Source organism: Dunckerocampus dactyliophorus, chromosome 13 (assembly GCF_027744805.1).
Source record: "Dunckerocampus dactyliophorus isolate RoL2022-P2 chromosome 13, RoL_Ddac_1.1, whole genome shotgun sequence".
In the NCBI taxonomy this organism is placed as follows: Eukaryota; Metazoa; Chordata; class Actinopteri; order Syngnathiformes; family Syngnathidae; genus Dunckerocampus; species Dunckerocampus dactyliophorus.
Window position 1 is genome coordinate 12370505 of NC_072831.1, and position 20958 is coordinate 12391462.

At 39.8% G+C, this 20958-nt stretch overlaps 1 protein-coding gene across 4 annotated transcripts in view; it reads left to right on the top strand.

The window, feature by feature from the left end:
• The first annotated feature begins 2385 nt into the window (after positions 1-2385).
• Positions 2386-20958, top strand: part of chrm5a (cholinergic receptor, muscarinic 5a) — a 28600-nt gene continuing 10027 nt past the window's right edge. For 2 of the 4 annotated variants that reach the window (XM_054796980.1, XM_054796983.1), the window contains exon 1: positions 16860-17266. The gene's annotated coding sequence lies outside the window, so the exon portion shown is untranslated. Of the gene's footprint in view, positions 2585-16859; positions 17267-20958 lie in introns of those variants that run through there. The other 2 variants (XM_054796981.1, XM_054796982.1) reach the window with 2 other exon arrangements.

Consider the following 20958-nt stretch of genomic DNA (forward strand, 5'->3'; position numbering starts at 1 on the left):
ATGAGGGCCGCACGGTGGCTGAGTGGGTAGCATGTTGGCCACACAGTCAGGAGATCGGGTTTGAATCTCCATTGGCCATCTCTGTGTGGAGTTTGCATGGTCTTCCCGTGCGTGAATGTGAGAGTGAATGCTTGTTTGTCTATATGCTCCCTGCGATTGACTGGCGACCAGTCCAGGGTGTACCCCGCCTCTTGCCCGAAGTCAGCTGGGATAGGCTCCAGCCCACACCTGCGACCCTAACAAGGATAAGCGGCATAGAAAACGAAAGGATGGATATAATGAATGAGATGTGTTTTCTGCAGAAAAACACATTTTTGACCAATAATCTGTAAATTTGCGGGGGCCTGTGAATGCTGATGTGATGCTGAATCCATCCATCCATCCATCCATCCATCCATCCATCCATCCATCCATCCATCCATCCATCCATCCATCCATCGACTTTCTATACCGCTTGTCCTCACTAGGGTCGCGGATATGCTGGAGCCTATAGTCTGAATAAATATTGTTTATTTGTAAAAAAATGATGACAAAATATTATTGTTCTATATATTTACGTGAATGGATTTGCTGCAAATTATAAAACCGGGTGGCACTGGTAATACGCAGTGTTACTATTTCACTGACTGGTGGCTGACCAATTTCAGGTCCACAAACCAACTGTCACTTCCTTAATCGTCCTTTATTAGATGCCGCACCATCAACACATGCTCCTCTCTCAACACAGCAGGGGGATGTGTCAATGTGTGCTTGGTTTTGATGGACGCGCACCATAAATCCACCAACTCGGATTCACAAGGGAAACTGCAGTGGAAATTCCTACTGTTTGTCCACTTTGCTGGACAGCCACTGTGAACTGTGTGATGAGGGGCGGAGCTTGATGGCTGAGACCTAGTCCATATGAATAATGCAGACCGGGAGAAGGCTCATATCGCCTACAACCAGTTCAGTCTTCCTAAAGTGATGTTCTTACACAAATAGTAATGAACACTTCACCTCTAATGCATTCCTGGTACTCACTGCAACTGAGTAAATAAACACTCACCTGCCACTATCGATGGACATACGGCAAATACTTAGTGGGAAAAATACTGCCGTAAAGAGGTGAATCAGCTTGTCATCATTTTCACCCCCCACCCTAGCAGACCCCCGCACACATAAGCACGCTGCAGCTCAGCCAATGAAATGTGAACTGAGAGAGATTGGATTAGCATGTGGCCTAGTAGCTTGTTTAAGTAAGATGAGAGCTTTCTTTTCACCGCAGTGCAGCGTGAACACACGCTCTTAATGTTAAACTGCACAGGAATTCATTCACTGTAGTAAAAATGTTTGCTGAATGCACTCAATTTTGTGAGATACTGTAGCACCAGAGGTTTTATGTAGAAATGCCAATAAAAGAAGATTCTAATTACTAGAGAGAGCTATAAGGATTATTTACTTACACTTACTTAGGCCTTTACAGCGCACAGGCTATTGATGAAACGTTTCCATCCACTTCTGTCTTTTGCCGTCTTCTCCAGCTGGGTCCATGTCACTTGCATCTTTTTCATTTCTTGTTCTGTGCTCCTTCTCCAGGTGTTTCTAGGCCTTCCTCTGCATCACTTGCCCTGTGGGCTCCAGGTTAATGCCTGTTTGGTTATTGCCATTTTGTTTTTTCTGAGACTGTGACCAATCCAGCTCCACTTTCTCCTCATTAGTCTCACTGCCACTGTTTTCTGTTTGGTGCTTTCCCACAGGTCAGTGTTGTTAATTCTATGTGACCAGATGATCCCAAGGGTGCGTCTCGATGCAAGGATGCAGCGGTTGATGAAAGTCAGTGACGTGTAGGCAGGAGAGGCAGGTAAGGGACAGCCACACCGGTCCTGATGAATTAAAAAAAACAAACAAATAATGATGATATAAAACAAATATTAATATTTGTCCATTGAACTATATTCTCATTGTATTTTCTGCCTGATTCCAATTGTTTTGAACATTTTCTTAAGTAAAAATCACAGATTTTGCACTTTCCCTGATCAAGTGAGGCTGTCGCAAGCGTGCCTGCCTACCATCACACTGCACACTCAGTTGGCTTATAGCATCTGCCAGTTTGTGTTAGTCAAGTGGTATTTGTCAGCTTGTAGCCAATAATATAACGTCGCAGAAACATTTGTTTTCTCCACCAGGACTTTCTACAGCCTGTGTAAAGTCTGTCATGTAAGTATGACATCATTATTTTTCCTAATCGGACAATAAAGTACACAGAACGGGAGGCACTTGCAATACCACTGCATCCTGAAGGGGTCAGGCATAGGTGACCTGGAAGGTGCCTGTCACTGCTATTTTTCCATAGAGGAAGAGCTAGCTGTTTTTTTTGTTTTTTTTTTGACAGCAGTAGCACTACTTAGCATCAAGGCATTTTCATTCTGTGCTGAGTGAATGAATGAATTTGACTGCCAAGATGGAAGATTATATACCCAAGCTCACCAGGAGGTCATCAGACTTTTGCAACAAAGTATCAGAACTTTTCCTGGAGACGAAAAGCCTGCATGTACTTCATGACATCCTCTTCTGTCCCACCATCCTCAGTGATTACACTTCCAAGGTATGTGAATTTGTTGACCTCTTCCAGACCATGCATACTGTATAAGGATTATGGACAGGGTTTTGTCCACATGGATGCTTTGTGTTAACTATTAATTAGCTGCAGTGCGTACTAATTAGATGAGCATTTCTGTGTAACCTTTAGCTTGAACACAAGTACTACATTGTTCCATTTCTACGGTTGAATGGTTTTCTCTCCATATGAATGAATGAATGTCTGTCATTTACATAGTCAGTGTACAAACCATGAAATCAAAGTGAGCGATGCAAGGTTGGTTAAAAAGTTCAAAGGAGCACTGGAATGCGATATAGTCACACTTTTTTCATGCCGTTTTTGTAGGAGCTTCTAGGATAATAAAAATGAGGTTAATTCATGTATCAATGCGCACAGCAACGGATGAAAAGTGTGTGCTTTTTGAAATAACACAGTCAAGTAAGCACAGCAACAAAAGGCAAATGTTTGTCTGAATTAAGCAGCCTCGAGTAGAATTAATTTAATTCTGCTGCTGATATGTTTTTAAGCTTTCCCCCTGCGAATTAAAAAAACACCTCGGGTACAGTAACCTTTATTTTCCTCTTAAGCATGCCTGCCAAATAACATCACTGTCACATCCAACATTCTCACATCCAGCTGGAAGCTATAAAATAATACGAGCCAAACAAATGTACAGTTTAGTGTGGTTATTAGCGAGGGCCTGTGGTGGTCTCAGTGAGGGGCTAAGCTGCTGTCATTTGTGGCTCCACAGTGCCCAGTGCAGTTCGCCCCACCGTCATGCGGCGTCCAGTCTTTGCACAGCTCCAATAATGAGGCAGCTCATTAGACGGCATGAGGCCTCGACACAAAAGAAGCTGTCTTCAAAAGACCCCAAATGTTGCTCTTGTTTGGGTCTGCACAAATGCTGCGTTGCAGTGTGGGTGACAACTCACAATGTGACCACCTTTAATGCACTGGCCTTTTTCTATGACGAAAATAAAAGCCAAATAGGCAGTTAGGTGGGCTAGATCAAATGTCATATTTAACTCCCATTTCTGTTCAAACCATGTGAAACATGGAAAATAACTGACTTGAAGTTGTACTGTATATACATTCCTGATCCAAATTTTAAGACCAGTTGAAAAATGTACATTTTGCACTTTTGGATCTTAAGGAGGGTCTAAGCAGAGCTTTAAAATGCAAAAAGAAGAAATGGGAGCGAGATAACAACAAAAAAAATTGAGTAAGCAATGTATTGCAAACATTAATGCAGTGCTTTTCAAATAGTGGGGCGGGCCCCCCTGGGGGTGGCGCGGTGAGCTGTCAGGGAGGTGTGAGAGGCAGGGAGTACTGTCAATGTTGGTGCAGACCTGCCAACATGTACAAATTTATCGTACTCAACATGCAGTTTGACTCTTGAATACGCTCGTATGCTTCACAGCTCTCCATTTTGTCGCATTTTCCTGGCTTCAGTTTCAATTTCCGTCTGCACAGTACAGATAAATAAATAGATATGATCAGTTTCTCAATAGTGTTTTAAATTGTGTGGGTGTGAAAACATTTTTGTGCCCTGGGGGGGGCATGACAGGAAATAATTGAGAACCACTGCACTAGAGTGAAACAGCCTGTTCATGAGCTGATCAAAAACTGAAGACCACAGCCTTTAAAAGCCAAAATCTTGGCAAAAATGTGGATTCCATTCATTCATTTTCTGTCAGGCATCTGTTGATGGCAAAGGCAAACAAGCTTTCTCTCTTTGAATTGTTGAGCTGCAGAAGCAAAGCTCACAGCGCGTTCATCCGTCATTTTAAACTTAAGCATACAAAAATGTCTTTAACTTAAACAGCCTATTTCACTTGAATGGTTGTTTGCAAGAAATGACTTACTCAAATATGTTTTTTGTCTCACTGCCATGTCTTGTTTTTGCATTTTGAAGCTCTACTTAGAACCTCCTTAAGATCCAACAATGCAAAATGTCAATTCTTGTAATTTTTCAACTGGTCTTGAAATTTTGATGAGGATTGTAGCTGGCAATGTAGTGTAATTATTATATATGGTAAGTTAGTTAAAAGGGACACCTTACATTGCGGCAAAAAAGCAGCCAAACAGCAAATAAATGATAACAATGACTATGATAAGGAAAAATAAATATTATGAAATAAAAGTGGATTATAGTGGTTTATCGGTAGATTTAAAAGCATGTTTAACTGTCTAAATTATGTAAAAAGGTTTACTACAATTTTTATTTTAAAATGTCAATTTTTAGGTGTTCACTGAGTGTCTTCTAAAAGGTTAATTAATATTTCTTCTTTCGAGTCAATGTATTATTTTTTATTGTTTTATTCGGCCTCTTTAAGCACCTAGAGTTCCGCTGTGGAACAACGTAAGCAAGATGGCGGCGACGCTCGCGCAGAAGGTGAAGATGCGGAGCGTCGCAGCCGTCTTCATCACATACCCAACAAGGGACAGGTGACGGTGCGCAGTGATACAACGAAAGAGAAAAGTAACGCCAAGCGTTTTGTGAGGTCTGATGTTTTCGAGGAAGATTTTTGTGACGCAAATGTATTACTCTTTTGAACGCATCTTGCTTTGAGCAACCAAACTCTTTACTTAAGTGACTCCAGCAACTAACTGGAACTCGTTCCTCAGCACCGAAATCCCAACAGAACTGGGCTCACGGGAGTCACTCACTACGTTTACATGCAGTCAGTATTCGGGTTTCCCGAATACTTTGGTTGGGATATCCTAATAGGCATATACATGACCCAGTTTTCGGGTTAGAAAAGGAGTAACCCAAGGATAATACAGTATTTGGGTTTTTCAAAAGGCTTATTGGTGTTTACATGGCTGTGTGCAACCAGGTAATTGCTAATATTCCCTTTTATGATAGGGTTATTTGACTGCATGTAAACATACTTACTGTTGATACACTACACTGCTGATGGGGATGTCATACAACTTCATGTCAAAAAATCCAAACTATCCCTTCCATCCAGTCATCCATTTTCCTCCGCTTATCCGGGTCCAGGTCGTGGGGGCAGCAGGGAAGCTATAACACTGCCTCAACATGACGTGGTATGCTTTGGATCATGAGCTTTGCTTCCTATCATTTTGATACAAGTTACCAAGTGACATTTGTCCAAAGAATCTGGTCCCAGAACAGAAGCTTTGTAGATGTTTTCTGACTTTCCTGTAGAGGGAATAAGTAGGACATCCCACTAATGGATGCTGCTGACTGAGGATGCTTTCCAAGGAATGAAGACAAACACATGGAAGGAAGTAAAAGCTAAAGACAGATGGAATGTGACAGAAAAGATGAACAAGAGGTGGAAAAAGGGAATGAGTCACCATGTAGTCCACAAAAAGCGTTTTGATAGCGATGACTCATGAAGAATGGATGTTTTTTTTTTCCTTTGGTTACATTGTCATAGCTCATAAATCAGGTCAGGTCTGCATTTTGAAAGCTTAATTTAGACTTTTCATATCTACTGCTTTGCCAAAAGGCTTTATTATATCCACAATAGCTTACAAATGCATACCCACTGCTCCAAAAGTGATATTATTTTGATAGATACATAAATTGAAGTACAGAAAGTATATACTGTATATTAAAAGTGTCTTAGAATAATCGACTATTCGATTTGGAGGAGTCTGATTCGACTATCAATCTCGACATCAAATCATATAAAAATGGCATGTTTGTAGGGATGGGTACCGAAAATGGTACTTTTATAGGGACCGACCGAATTCTGTCTGTAGTACCGAGCACCGACTCACAGGTACCATGTATTGGTACCTATATCATGGCGGAGCTCCTAACAACATTCCATTCACAAAAAAAGGGAGGGAGTCAACGTTTACACCAACAAGGACACAAATTAAAGTTACAGAAGGTGAAATAAGTCATATTTTAAAGTATATGGATACAATAAAACCTGAACCTAATAAATGGCAGCATGTTCTCGAAGAAGACACACGTATCAAACGGCCGCATTTTAACACCAGAACATCATTTATGTATTCACAAATGAATTAAAATTGACTGAGGATGTGTGTATTCCATTGCTCGGTAAGTACACAACAACAATAACACGTTACTACGTCGCAAAAAAAAAAAATATGTACAAGAGAACATTCTCATTTCTACTTGAGATGACTACCTCAAGTTTGTATTGTTCACAGTTTTTCAACCAAATAAGATTGGAACATTGAAGGTGCATGCTGTCAGTTATAAAGAAAATATAATAAAAATCTGTGTCGGCTCGTGTTATGAGATCTTGCAAGATTAAAACGTGACAAGATTTCTTGTTTAGCGAAAAGCTGTCTCGTGAGAACAGGGCAGCCAGAAGCCAATCACAGTATAATATGGAAGTGGCAGTGCGTGAGGCATTATTGGAACTGAACATGAAGTGCTTGACACACACTTTAAACCTGCGATTGGCTGACGACCAGTCCAAAGTGTACCCCGCGTCTTGTCCGAAGTCAGCTTGGATGGGCTCCAGCATACCCCTGCGACCCTAGTGAGGACAAGCGGTATAGAAAATGGCTGGATGGATACAGTTTAAACCTTGTAGTTCAACCTACCTTGCGTTCCCAGTGTCAGCCTCAGCGAGTCCGGTGTGGCTGTTGTTTCCATCAGGGTTGGACAGCTGCAGCGCCGTGTTAATGTCCAAGCAGAATCTGTAGTAATTCTACATTTGATCAAAGTTACTTAAGATTTGTCAAATCGAAACATGTACATATTTGGACTTGCTTGCACCCTTAATCTCCGAGCCGTTCTATTTACATTCATTGCATTTGGCTCAGCTCAAACTTTACTAGCTCCAGCATTCACCGGTTGCATTAATCGGTGCTTGGCCAGAAAATTGTAATCGGTGCACCACTACTTGATTGTTGACAAAGAAGGCGATGACGAGCTGTCATCAGAAGAAGAGATATCCACACAGATTACACCTTCGTACTTTGCTAGGAGTTATTTCTTGAATTCAACAGTGTTTCTCACCTTCTTTATCAAAATGCTGGCACTTGCAACTTTCTTTGGCTCCGTATATGGTTATTTTGCAGCTGTGATCAATAAAAAAAGCAGATACTTTGTTGTGTTCTAAGTGTGTTAGCAAAGAACTACCGAATCAACCGCTGATGACATCATAGACAGGTGATGGAGCTGGAGGACAATGACTTCCAGCTTCGGTTTCCATTTTGAGAGCATGCTAATAGGCTGATATCAGGGACATTTTGTGATTAAAAAATACACAATGATACATTATAAAATGATAAAAATACATAAAGAACACAGTTGGACTCACAGTGTATTAATAATATGACAAGGCGCACGACATATCGTACACTGGAGTAAGTGGAAAATGTTTTTTGACGTAAACCGAAAAACACGTAACCGAGGAGTAGGCAAACCAAGATTCCGCTGTATGTCTCTGATGTTATTTTTATTTAAAAAGAAACTCTGGCATTCCTGTATACCAGTAGATGGAGCCTGCATACCACCAGTGGTACTCGCACCACAGTTTGAGAAGATGTTTTCCTGAAGTTACCAAAATCTGGGAACAAAAAGCAACAAAAAAAACCCCAAAGACAAACAAACCCCAACTTCTTACAGTCTTTTGTCACTTTCTTGCATCGTTTGGATACAGATGATATCCATTCAAGTCAGAAACAGACGGTATCTCAATAATCCATCTTTGCTAGATTGTTTGGATTATCTCCATTCTACACACTGAAATGTCTTCTATCCACCACTGTCTTAGCAAGCAGAGAACATGCCCTTGCAGGAGAGAAGTCATCTCTCATAAGATGTATTAGCTCACACATTTGCCCCACTGGGCTGCACCACTTTCAGGCTGCATGGAGCACAAAGCTCAGCTTCTTTAATGAATATGATTGGTTAGATTTCAGCTTCCTGTCTGTTACCTGTTGTGATGATGCATCACCGCCATGGACGTCACACAGGTGACATGCACATAAGTCCAGACAGAAAGATCCAGATCAGATATTAAACCATTTATTCTGTCTTTCTTGCTGTTTTGCAATTTGGGGTCAGACTGAGTGTCTCCGCTTTGAAAAGGTGTTCCATTTTTCTCTTCCCTCAGTGGAAATTTGGCAGCAGCTGATAAGATTGAGACTGAGGCAGCAGTGGATGGCGACACAGCATCTTTGGCAGCTTAATGGAAGATGATAAGTGTGCTTATCTTGGATGTGCTTGTCTAAACTGTGTTCTTATTCTACTGGGATAGAATTTATTCTTATTCTCAAACAGATATAAATACCATTGACAGATATTTATGGAACCTCATTCAATTCATCTGAACAGACAACACAGGATTTTTTTTCTTCAAGATATTATTCATAGCTACTCTTTATTCCAGGGCTTCTCAGCTGGCGTTCTGTGGGCCAAATCAGGTCAAATCGTGTTTGGTGGTGATCGGAGAAGCCCTACGTGCAAATTGGCAGCCATGATTCTGTCAGTTTACCTCAATCTTGGGTCCATTACTATTATCTTTGACTGGTGTTTTTTGCAGTAGGTTCTTAAAAAGGCAGCAGCACACTCCGGACATACAGTATTATCTTTAAATAATGTTTTTGTTTTTTTTTTTGCAGTAAATCATTGAAAACAGCTGAGTAGTCCTGTCATACAGTGGATCTTTGCTGCTGTCAAATAGAAAATGTTTGACCACAGCTTTTTGCAGGAGGTTCTTAAAATCAGCCCAGTAGTTGTGTTATATAAAAATCTTTGACGAGTGTTTTTACAGTACGTCTTGAAGCAAAGCACTCCTGTCACATAGAGCGGTGGTCACCAACGTTTTTTTGACCCACGGACTGGCTCGTATTCCCACAAATCTCCAGCAGAACGGGGTGGGGGCTCCTACGTTATATTTTCTAATGTGTCTTATTTATTATGTATTGTGTAAAACTAAGACAGTAACAACATAAAATGAATACAGACCCACCATCCACCAGTACGAGCCTGGAGTTTATTTTTCAGAGAGAAGATTATACGTCGTTGTTTGATGTGTGTGGTAAAAGGCAGTGTGCTAGCATGAATTCACTTGAACTTGTACACCAGCAAATATGCACATTAGCACTCAATAACATCATCAAAATTTACCTTTATGCATGCCCACATAGTATCAGCATTTGGGACCAACTATGAGGTGAAACAAAAACGGGAGGAATACAGTATAGTAGTCTATCTGTATAGTAGTCTCTGCAGCATGGGAGAAATTTAGCACACGCACGATGATTTGTTCAAGGACTGTCGAACAAAGTGTGGGACGGGTTGCCGCTTGTAAACGTAAATATAAATCCCTCCCAAAAAACTATGGGATTTGCAACTGTATATTATTTTTAAAATAAAATAATGGCCCATATTTCCAAAATAGTTATTCATTTACATAAAATTCGATGTAGTTATTTACATTTTTTTAAGTGTTTTTTTTTTATCACATGAATGTTTCCTGGGACCCTGGCGGTTGGGGACCCCTGACATAGTGGATCTATGATTAATGCTTTTTTTGCAATAGGTCCTCATAAACAAGTGACTAGTACTGCTATATGGCGGATCTTTGCTTGCTAGCTTTTTTGCAGTCGGTCCTTAAGATCAGCCCAGTAGTCCTGTCATATCAAGCAGGGGTCCTCAACCACCGGGGTCGTGGGACCGAACCGGGTCACTGGACACTTTCAGTCACAACGATTTATTAAAAAAAAAAAAAAAAAAGGAAAAAATTATATATAAAAATTATATATATTATATAATTATATTATATATTCACATTATGTATCACATATTGCGATATGCTGTGTACAGGAATAAAATGTGCATCATAAATGGGTTATAAGTCTACTAGCTTGTACAGAACAAGATATTGTACGACAGGAAATCCTTGTGTCAAAGAGGAGGTGTTGCTGTGGGCTACACTGAACCTGAAAAAAAGGAGACATGACAGCTTTGGAGAGGCAAACAATTCAGACAAGTCAATTTCTGAGGCGGTGCACAATCAACGAGATTAAGGCAACTCCGGAGTGACTCATTGATTCTTATTTTAGCCACTCCTTTTCATTTGCAGTGATGGAGGCTAATCTCTAATTTGGCCAATCAGAAATGTGTGTTTGTAGTGTTGAGGAATACGCAGCTAATTAGGCCACATGCTCTGTAAGTCTCACACAAAAGCTAATATTTGAACGCGGTTCAAAAGAAGGCAGTCATGTTTGCAAAGGGAACTGTCATGCCGAGGGGACAGCAGGGGGCAGACTACACTGATTACAACCTGACCTTTTTATTATCTCTGCCAAGGTCACACAATGTGCTTCTGTTGTAATGTTTGCATGCAACTTTGTTTCGACGTTTTTTTTGTTCTCAAATAATTTTTGGGATTATTTGGGATGGCTGCATAGTCTTTCAAGGATGTAACATAATTCATACAACGATGATACATCTATTACATCAAGAAAATATAATGAGATAAATTAAATACACATATATTTCATTTATTTGAATCACTTTATTAAATCTATTATTTATAAAATGGTAATAAATGAGAAGAAACTGACATATGAATTCAACATGGAAAAACATGTTTCTAAATATATTCTTCATGTAAATGAAATTGTTAAATAACTACATAAAATTATTTAATTGCATGCATTTAATAATAATAATATTAATAATAACACATGAATACATTTATTCACTTGAAATTAAATGGAAATAAATGTTTTCATTTAAATTCACCGGAAAAAGATGATTTTAAAGCCATTCATTCAGTTTGCTTGAATTGTAAATTAAATACAGAATGAATTTAATGTAATTACAGTATTATTACAATGAATCATTGAAGGAGTTCATTGAAGTTAGAAATTCCATTCAAATGTAATTATTACTAAAATACATTATTAAATTCATGAATTTGAAAATGTTCATTCATTTAAATGAAATTAATAAAATCTATCAAGTAATCTCTCGTTCATTGTGGTTAATTGGTTCCAGGCCTGACTTAGTTACAGTAGGATTCTTTATTTATAAATGAAATTTTTTCGTAATTAGAGCATTGAAAACCTGTTTACGACCTTACTAATACATTTTTTAACACTATTAGAGCCCTCTAGACATGAACTAACACTGAATGTGGCTTTTGAATGCCTTATATTTGCATTTTAGTCATTTCTACATTTTTATGCTTTAGAATGCATACTTTAGGTAAATAATGTAAGATTACCTTAAATATGCCTATGTTTCGATTAATAATAGGCCATATTTGTCCACGATACAGCATGATTTATTAATTTATTTTTGAAAACCAATTACATGTACAATTTAACTAACGAATTAACTAATTTACCATCAAACATGCTAAGATGCTTATAGCTCTAATCTAATCATATTAGATGGTAATTTGTTGTGCTTATGTAGAATCTTGTTACATTTTTGTTCCCTTGGATCCAACAGAAATTCCGCATCTCTCCTGAAATCCCATTGTGGCATAAATGAAAGGATACTGCAATGTATTCCAGCCCAGTCATACAACGCTAATTTTGATTTGGAGTAATATTGCTGTATTTTTTTCTATTTAGGATTTTGGAAAATGCAAATAGTCAAGGTAATGTATAGGAATTGTACCATGTAGGGCCGTGTGGGTGCACAATTGGGTCAGGAGATAAACAGGCCCCTGTGGACTGTGGACAGATGTCATCCATAGCTGACTGATCAACATACGGTGATCGGGCTTTAACCTGTACACAACAGCTGTATGTAATCCTGTATGCCTACACAGTGCCTTATAAAATTCATGCATGCAGGTAATCGAATATCACATTCAATTATAAAGTTAATGGTGCTAAAGGTTGTCATTTTTCCAATGCACGTTTGTGATTTAATCAATAAAGCACAAATAATCAATGGGAGCATGGCTGTAAAGTCACAGCGTGATTGCTGTTGTGTGCGCGTCACATGAAAATACGACTGAGGTGCAGACTTTGTGCATGTCAGCGATTCCACGGTGATGATGTGAGGGCAGGTGTGCTTTATGTGGATGCGGCGCTACGTTGACTGTGAGAGTGGGTGGTCATGGAGAGATCTCCACTCAACAGAGTTCATGAAGCGCATCAGTCATGTTGCTGACATGTAACTGTGGCTTAGTGGGCACATCATTGCAAGGGATGGCTATCAATATGAAATATGTGTGACTGATAACCAGCTTTGCACGTTTATACGTACTCAATACGCTCTAAACCATTTTAACCTATAGGATCAGAAGTACTGGGACACTTGGCGCTTGTGGGTATGTGGGCTTTTTTTGTTTATTCACCCTGAAGGTCATTTCTAAGGTCGGAGAGTCACTCCAAATTCACCCGAGCATTCTGTGCTTTGTACGCTGGGGGACAGAAAATGGCCTCTCCCACAATGTCGGAAACACATGTTTTATTCAGGGAAAGGCAGACTTAGGACATTCCCAACTTCCATCCATCAATTTTCTATGCCGTTTATCGTCATTAGGATCACAGGTGCAGCTGACTTCGGCGAGAGGCGGTGTACACCTTGGACTGAGTGCAGGGCACTTATAGATAATCATTCATGCTCACATTCATACCTATGGACAATTTAGAGTCATCAAGTAACCTAACATGCATGTTTTTGGAATGTGGGAGGAAACTGGAGAACCCGGAGAAAACCCACGCACGCACGCACGGGGAGAACATGCAAACTTGAGATGCCCAAGTGGAGATTCGAACCCAGGTCTTCCCGATCTCCTGACTGTGTGCCCAACATGCTAACCACTCTGCCACATTCCCAACATGCAACAAGGAAACCTACTCAAAACGATGTAGAGTTTTACCAACAGGGCGCCGCCAGGAATTCTGGGCCCCATGAAAATAAATCACATTGTGCCCTCTAGGCAGCTGTGGTCACTACATCTCTATAACTTAACTGACCCTTAAAAGCTATTTTTATGCTATTTGACTAGAACCTCAATTTAGTTATATGCATGTTTTCGAGTAATACAAATACATTGAAAACACAATGTTCAGTAATTTATATTTAGAACAAAATAACAGAGAAAAAGAATCATCTTGTTTCAGCCAGGGGTCAAACACGGGCTCTTTGCCATGTCAGGTCGATGCGTATATCATTATGCCACTGTGGTTTTCCGCCAGAAGAAGTAAAATCGTTGATTATATTTATTCATTATGGCGGTGACAGCACGGGAAAAAAGTTTGGCGTTCATTCACGTCATTGACATTTTACAGACTATTTTTAATTTAATCAGTTTCTGACTTTCTAAATACAAGTTTTAACATTTTTAGAGCCCTGTAGACATGAAATAACACCCCGACACGTTTACACTCCTATTATTCTTTGTTTACATCACGTTGCGCAAGCCACGGGATCACTGCAAGGACATAACAGACGGCTGCCGCGAGTATCGCAAGCTACCAAGCTAACTAATTAGCCTCTCCAATTTACTTATTATAAACTTAAGAAAGTGTTTCAAACTGAGTGGGGAAGTAGGACAAAAAAGACAAAAACTTACCACTTCCACACAGAATGTGAGGAGAACCTTTTTTTTCCCCACTCAATCTCAGCCATGGCATGTCTGTCTCAGCCATGGCACGTCGGCTTGGCCCAGCTGGCTCAGTAGCCAGTCTCCATGCAGTGTGAAAGGTAACGTAATCTAACGGCATGTCTCATAACAATATAGTGAGGGAGAGATATTCAAACCGCAATACGGTGAGAGACGACTGTACTTCTGTTTTTAAATACTACAATTCAATGCAGCCCTGGTAGTACTATCCAGTCTTCTTATTTTTCCTTTCTTTCCCCTCCTTTCTCACTTTCCTTTTTGAAAAATTGATTTTATTTTACGAGGCAACATTGTAGCTCTGTAACTGCTACCGTGTTTCACGTTCTCAATAAAGTTACAACGTAAATATCCAGTCATTGATGAGCTGACCTTTCTGAGATATATTTTATACTTAAACTGTGATTAGACCTGAAGATAAGATGGTATTTTTTCCCCAAAATAGTCTGAAAAGGACAGGTCGTCTTACAGTATATTCCTACATGAAACCCAGCATGTGCCACCAAATGACTTCTCCCTTAGCGCTTTTCTTCCTGTCACTCCCGTACGCCAATAACCTGGAGAGACGCAGGAGAGACCCTTTTATTCAAGGCTGTTTTATATTCTGGTCACTGTGATATGTTGCTAAAATGTCCAGGAAATAACAATTCAAATGCAGAAACAATGAGTTTCAGTACTGTGGTGTAATTGTGATTGTATAACATTTGTCAGATGGAATGAGATTATTCCTATGTAAGATGACAGCGTTATGTCAAATCTGCTAATCCAGTGACCTTGTGAATGTCTGTGACTAACACACCAAATTGATTATACTAATAGAGTGGAAGTCTATAACTCTACGCTACATTATTGGTGGTAAACTGCGGCTCATATAGCTCATATAGGGCAGATCAGCAGCCATCATCCGGATTAAAACAAACAAGGACTTCACTCCCATCCAGTCCAGATCTAGCGCCTAATTCACACTGAATCATTCCCTGGTTAGCACAATCACACACACACACACACACACACACAATCTCACACTCTGTCGCACAAAAACATCTGTCAGTCCAGTAGTCTTCTTATCTGCCTGGGCCATGTCCGTGTTCCCCCATGTGAGGACAAAGGTACTGAGGGTATTTTATGGTGCACAGACTGCCACGCCATCTTGGCCTACACCGTGTTCAAGCACCACCTGGGGAGATAACAAGGGCCACTCCTACACCTCATGTCTTTTTGTGCAGACACATAAATAAAAAAGTGCGCAGGGAGTTTGTTGGTGGTTATTAAATGTGCATTTTGATACAGTGCCAATGATACATTTAAGAAATGATAAAGCAACTCCTGATGCGATAGGATTTACTCCAAATAAGATGCGATACAATTGTACAATATGATGTGTGAGATGTTTAGGTTTGAGTAGAACTTATCGGGTGTGTGACACACAGTAGATGTAAAATAGTGGCCCTTATAACATTTGAACGAGCCAAGCTGCTTGCGAGTGGGATGTAAAAACACACACGATCCACACACTGAGGAACACATACGCAGACAGCAGCACGCAGTCATACGACCGGAGGGAAAATAACGCCGATCGATTGTGAGGTCTGACTTTTTCGTGGAAAACTGTTTTGTGATACAATTTTTGAACGCATATTATTTTGAGGAGAAAAACGCTTTTCTGAAGTGACCCCGCCAACACTGAAAAACGACCAGAACTCAGCTCACGGGACAAAGTGTAGGGGGGGGGGAAAGTCACAGTTGATGCACTACACTGCTGATGGGGATGTCATACAACTTCATGTCAAAAAATCCGAACTATCCCTTTAAATGAAAAAGTTTGTTTGTCCAGTCATATTTTTTCATTGTACTCTTCAAATTAATGTTAAAATCTCGTTCTCGTGGACCCAGTCTTGTGCATCGTCTCATGAGTTGGGTGTTTGATGACACCCCTAGTCAATTGACTAAATCACCTTTTTTGTGCTTTTTTTAATTGCATTATTATTATGGAAATATTTTCAGAGAAAAGTGTAATTTAATTATATAAAGAGATTTATATGGTTAATTTTATAATATAATATATTATAATATAATATAATATAATATAATTCATTTTATTGACAGTTGAATGCTTAATGGGTTTCTTTTCCCTTGTTCAGATTTTCTTCCAATATATCCATGATTGCATCATCGCTGTATCGTGACATAATGTCATATTGCAAATGCAATTCCTATGCTTTGATATCAATTTCACATTAAGGAAACTCGGATTCATCTCCAGTTATATGCGCTGGTAGTGTAATGGCACGTGTTGCTGCCTGTCGTGCAGATGGCAAGGGTGTGATTCTTGGCCAGTGCCTTAACATCCATCTATTGGAGCTCTCTAGTGCCGGTCCCAAGCTCGGATAAATGGTTACGTCCGGAAGGGCATCCGGTGTAAAAACTAATCTACACAAACCATGAGAGTTTCAGAAACTGAAAGACAACCATTGCTATTGCAAACAATATCTTGGACACAGTTGATAATTGTGATTCTGCAGCAATGCCTGTTAGTTATTTTCCCCATCTGTCGTACACAAAGCAGGATTTGGCTTAACTTGTCTGACTATCTACACTTCCCACTAATGCACACCACCCCTCAAAAGGCACCCTGCCCTCTTTCATCTCCACCCACCCTCCATCCTTCTATTCTCACATGCACGGTGTGGTTTCGAGCTGCATGCTCACTGTCCCGAAACATGATGAACCATTTCCCCCTGTGGGAATTCACTCTCCTGGCGGTGAAGTAGTGTCAGCTCCGTTTTGTGTCCTTTAGCAACTACATCTGGGGCAGCAGCAGCAGAAGAAGATGCTTCATCAAGACAATGCAAGGAAAAGCACCCCTTTAACTCCAATGTTGAACGTAACTTAAGGATACTTTTGATTTTTCTCCTGGTTGGATGCTGTGGAGCTGTCATGGTCCTTGCCTCCTCTCCGCCATCCTCCTACCCTCAGTCACATTCATCCTCCCGACGTGGGTGCAGTCAGCAGGATTTCTCATCTCTGACTGTGTTATGATCGTTGGAGCCACACTTGACCCCCGGAGGACTTCCCAGGCAAAACAAAGGGATTAACTCTCAACTTTCACTGTGCCCTTGCTGTGAGTATGTTTTTTTTTTAATATATATTTTTATATTTTATTATATCTTCTTTGTGTGTCATAGTGTCGAGCAAACTTGAAAGTGATTAATAATGCACTTGATGATGACTGCTCAAAGGCTTTGACCTGGATTTGACAGGAAATAGCAGCACAAGTGCATGTCTGAGAGGTCTCTGCATGTATTTTTAATGTGCACTTTTACCTCATTGAATTCTGACGGAAACGTGTGTGTGTGTGCACCTGCTCTACTATAACACTTTCTGAACATATATTTATAAAAGTGCATGCATAGCAAAATATAAAAAGCCTGGTCATATTTTACATACATTTTGATGTAAATGCATGCAGTCACGTGTTAATCTATGTAGTTTTTGTTTGGTAATTAAATTAGGTTCAAAGACTAATTAAAAAGCCCGCAACTAATTGAAAATGACAAAACACATAAGGTAATGACGCCTGATTGAAGAAAGTCCCATCAGTCCTCATGAATCATTTTGCACACCACGAAAAGCTCTTTCTAATCCAAACACTAATTGCAAATGACATTTTTGACCGTTTTATAAACCAGTCTACCTGCAGAGGCTGTTTAGGGCTTTCTTCTGCAGCTACACTAATTGCTCAAAAAAGACCTATAAGTGCTTGACTTATGCTATTTGATGTGAGCCTGGAAGTAATGAGGTAACTCATATATGCATGTTATGAGGCAGGGACACAAGAGCCAGAGGCACAAACACACAGCCAGACACACACTCATATTTAGAAAATGAGTCACAGCAGATTGTTATCGTAACAATGAGGGACATTAACGAAACCTTATAGCTGCTTATACATCGAAACTTAACTATTCCCTGGAGCGGTTGCTAAAACTGTACATTAAGGACTTCTTATTGTTTTTAAAAATGTATGTCAAATGCTATGAGTAAAAACACAAACAATTTAAATAAAATGGGTGAATTCATAACAGAGGTCTTGGTTTTAAAACAAATTTGATTTCAGGCTCTCTCTTATTGGCTGCAAAGAAACACATTCATTATGACCAACAAAATGCACGTACACATGGTCTCACAGCCGTGCATCAAGTGTACTGTATATATAATGGATACCCACATTACCACGAGTCAGCATTTGCGACCCTATAAATGCTCAGATTTTTTATCATTATCATTTCAATCTTATTTTTTTCTTGAAAACCCACTATTTTTGCATAGCCATCCATCCATCCATCCTTTTTCTATGCCGCTTATCCTCATTCGGGTGGCTTAAGTTGCACAGGAAGTAGCCAGACAAACTTGCTACTTCAACTTGCTTTGAGGAGGTGTTCTTTCTATGCAGTCAATCAGCTTGATATTTACAGCCTTACTCACAATAACAGAGCAACAGGATCATGTCAACCCAAATGCCTACCTCACTCATGGAGCAACCAAAAATAACACAAGTAATACATGTGGAACACACAATGTAACTGTGCCACACGGACTATGCGGGCATCGGAATAGACGCTTACGGACTAACAACAAAATAATTTTATACAAATTTATAACTTGCAATGCATGCATGGAAGCCCACGCTCACACTTCCCCAGCAGAAAATTACCCAGCATGCTTTGCAGGTAATAAATTTGTAGAAAATTTGTAGTATATTAGTAGTAAATAAGTAGTGAGGATATTTGATTAGAAACTACTAATTTGAGACAGTAAGAAGTAAGTAAGTTAGCGTCATTAATCCATTCCAAAAGGTCCAACTCTAACCGAAACGTACTTTAACCCAATCAATTTTTCCCATAACAAATAATGCAAAGCCAAATAATCTATTCCAGACACCCACAAACACTTATTTATAGTCTTACAATTATAGTTTTACATGCAAAAAACAATTTGAACTGCATATAAATGAGGAACGAAAGTGATAAATGATCATTTCACATCACTTGATTGATTGAGGACTTGATTGTTGACACAAGACGGAGATGAGGCAGGGAGGAGATATCCACACGAACACCATCTTTGTGTTTTGCTATGAGTTACTTCTTGAATTCAATAGTGTTTCTCACCTCCTTTGTCAAAATGCTGGCATTCCAACTTGGATCAAACGAAACGCTGAGACTTGCGGGGTAACTGTAAATAAGCAAAGAACGAAAGAGTCAACCGCTGATGATGGCATAGACGGGGCAACGGAGCTGGGGGACAATTACTACAAGTTCCCAGTTCAGTCATGCTAACAAGCTACAGGGACGTTTAGTGATAAAAAAAAAATATGTTACAAACAAATTTGTGTATAAATTTTGGACGTAAACCAAAAAAAATACACTAACAGAGGTGTACACTAACCAAGATTCCACTGTAACAACTTCCCATCAACCAATCAACAAATAGCGGCATGTCTAGCTCCACCCTTGATGACCTTCTTTCAAATCGACACCTTACTTCAAATAAAGACATAGCACTCGCTACATTGCACAGAAGAATTTCTCAGGTGCCATTCCACATTGTCACATAGTGTGTCCACAAGTGCTCACCATGGGTCAGTGGGCTGGCTGCAGCATGCAATAAGAACTGTGCCAAACACCTCAGGGCTTCTTTGTGCATCACACACGTACATGGTGTCCTTTAACTGCACCGACTTGACTTTTTCTAATCTCTTCTTCGTCTTACTTTCTAATCGTATGTCCTTTGTTGCACAAATGCCACACACATTTGATTAGCACGGCGATTATTCACCATGACTCTGAGTGCATAAACCTGCAGCACAGGAGCAATGTGATGCCTACAGGGAAATTAACCATTACTTATGTATATGGTGCTAATGCAATATTTAGGTGTACAGTATACTGCCAAGATGTCATATTGGTGAATCTGTTCTTCTTGCATTGGTGAAACCAACAATTTTTGAATTTTAATATTATAATTTTAAGATTGTTCCTATTTTTATTAGGGCTTCGAATCTCAGGACACCTCACCATAAAATACAAGTCGCAATACATGGCTCATAATAGCAATAATAGCGATACGATGATAGGGTAAAACAAAAACAAAACAATTTCATAGGTCATATTTTGCAGCCATCAGCTGGGATACGCTCCATCTTACCCAAGACCCTAATGAGGACAAGCGGTATAGAAAATGGGTAGATTATTTAGCAGCATATTTTAACCAGAATACAATCAGAAATTCTGCAAAAACAATGAGACTCTTTCAGTGCAACATAACTGTAAAACTAGGGGTGTGACGAAAAGTTGATATATCCAACTGCTGCGATGCTTAATGCAACGACACCGTGTAGCATTTAAAAAAAAGATTAAAATACAGCCACCATAAACGTCTTCCACTGTTCCACCTCAGTGAGTCACCATTTTACATCATCTAGGAGGAGCTCCTCGCGAGAGTGGCACAAAAATTGTGCGGAAGTCACAGAAGAAGTAGAAAAACAAGCAGAGGAAGAAAAAACAAACAAATGCCACCCTATGGCAGACTCAGCCGGTGAAGTTCAATGGAAAGTTGTGCTAGCATAGTTGAAATAAAAAGTGTGAACTCACTTTGGCTTTTATAACACGGATGGGACAACGCTGGACTTTGCAGGATGTAAGGTTGTATCAGGAAAATAGGACACGGGCAGCACAACAGACATGCAAGGCCACCTCTTTTGCCACCACGCTCGCAGAGAAAACTGTGCCTAGTACGGAAAATGTTGATTTT